Below are 2,258 nucleotides of genomic sequence, written 5' to 3' on the forward strand. Positions count from 1 at the left end.
CTGAATCTGGCTTGAACCTCTGGCAGTTTTCTGTCAACATACTGTTGCAGCTGTTTTTGAATTATCTTTAGCATGCAATATTAGTGATATTGCCTGATGATTTCTCTGTTCCATCAGGTCACCTCTCTCTGGAATGGACATACATACAGATCTCTTCCAATAAGTTGGTCAGGTAGCTGTCTTCCAAATTTCTTGGCGTAGATGAGTGAGTGCCCCCAGTGCTACATCTGTTTGTTGAAAGAATTCAGTCTGTATTCCATCAATTCCTGGAGTCTTGCTCTTTGCCAAGAACCTTTACTGTGTAGGAGAGTCACATTTTCAGTCTCTCTAGAGAGTCAAACTTTTATAGGAGTGAGGGAGAGATCTAGGGTCTAAGCACTTTTGTTTTTAAGATAATGATTTTATTGTGACACAATCCACACATAATAAAAGTTACTCTATTGTATAAAATTCAGTGTTTTTTAGTATGTTCACAGAGTTGTGCAAAAGTTGTTGTTTCAGCTCCCAACTCACGGTGACACCAGGTACAATGGAATCAAACCATTGTGATCCATTAGGTTTTCCTAGCTGATTTTTGGAAGTACATCACCAGACCCTCATTCCTAGTCTAGAAGTTTCACTGAAACCTGCTCAACATTATAGCAACATGCATTCCTCCCCTGACAGGTAGGTGGTGGCTGTGCTTCAAGAGCATCGGCTGACTTGAACCTGGATCTCCTGCATGTAAAGCAGGAATTCTAGAACTATGCCTTTGTTGTTAGTTGCACTTCAGTGTAGTAATGTGATCATCCTGTCACAAACAGATGAACATACACTCTTGCAATTATGTACCCTTAGTCATTCAAGTAATCCCACATATATTTTATTCACCTATCCCTGCTAAGTTCCAGCTTTCAGCTAGTTAGAGATTTGTAATTTTAGCTCCTCCTTCAACTATACAAGAATGTGTGTTTATTCATTGCTCAGTGCAGTAGCCATCTTTATTCTGTGTATTTGGGTGACTTCCCAATCTGGACCAGATATGGTCTTTCAATAAGTTTTTTCATTTTACTTTTATAGAGTATGAGTTTTCACTCTATGATACCACAAACAGCTAAATACAGAATTATCATATAACTTAGCATTTCTACTCCTAGATATGTCCAGGAGAAATGAAAAAAAAAAAAAAAAACTATAGTGGATTAAATATGATTAAGAGCCAATGATACTGAAAGAAGAAGTCCAAGGTGCTCTGGAGACAATGGCAGGACAGGTTTTTCCAGTAACCTGCTATTAAAATGTATTCCTGGTCATTCACTGTAAAGATTTATCAATAATGATGTGCACAAAGACCATTTGGACATAAACTATCACATCTTGCATCGATTGGACCATGTAGAAAGATCCTCAGGGAATAGATTGTGATATAATGCACTTGACAGGCCTGAGAGAGAAAGAATGTCCCCTTTAAGGTATATACCAGCATGAAAGTTACATATAGATATTGTTTCAAAATGTTTTATTGTGAGTTATGTTTTATTGTGAGTTGCATGGGAGAACATTAGCTTTACATACATCCTATCGAATATCGTTTCATTGCCATGGTTACAGTCCCCTTCATGCATCATCAACCAACCAAAAGGTAGCCCCTGCAAGCCTGTCCCTTGGTCGTCAGCACACAGCCCCTCTCCCTCTCTGGGTCTAGAGTCCCCAGCCGCTCCATCTCTCCACATCATCGTCTCTGCCTCCATTTCTGGCGTCATTGTTTCTCCTCCATTTCTGGTGTCATTGTTTCTCTGGGTAGGGTCCTGCTCTCTGCTCTTCTCCCTTGATGGTCCCAGGGACCGCAGCTACTGGACTGCATAGTCAACCACTCCCCTCCTTTTGCTACAAAATGTTTACCTTTACACATCCAACCTTCACACATCCAACCTTCACAGTCAATCCTGATAGCAATTGTTCACTATTGTACCACAAGAGTCCTATCCCCATTTCCTTTCATCAGCCCTGCCCAGATAGATTGGATACTACTCAGTGGAGATTCATTCTACCTTCCTCTGCACCCTCTGGATCTAGACTCCCTCTTGAAAGCTTGTAAGCCAGTCACTTCTTGCCTTTGTAGCCCCCCATTTTGGGTATCCAATGTCCAAATTGCCTATCCCTATCTACCCTGTGTATCGAGGGGATGGAAATAATCCTTACTGTAAAGATTTGTCCCCTCTTTTGAGCTAATGCATTCATAGGTGTAGGTCAAGTTCATCAAATTGTATCAGGTTCCT

Source organism: Chrysochloris asiatica, unplaced genomic scaffold, assembly GCF_000296735.1.
Source record: "Chrysochloris asiatica unplaced genomic scaffold, ChrAsi1.0 scaffold00304, whole genome shotgun sequence".
In the NCBI taxonomy this organism is placed as follows: domain Eukaryota; kingdom Metazoa; phylum Chordata; class Mammalia; order Afrosoricida; family Chrysochloridae; genus Chrysochloris; species Chrysochloris asiatica.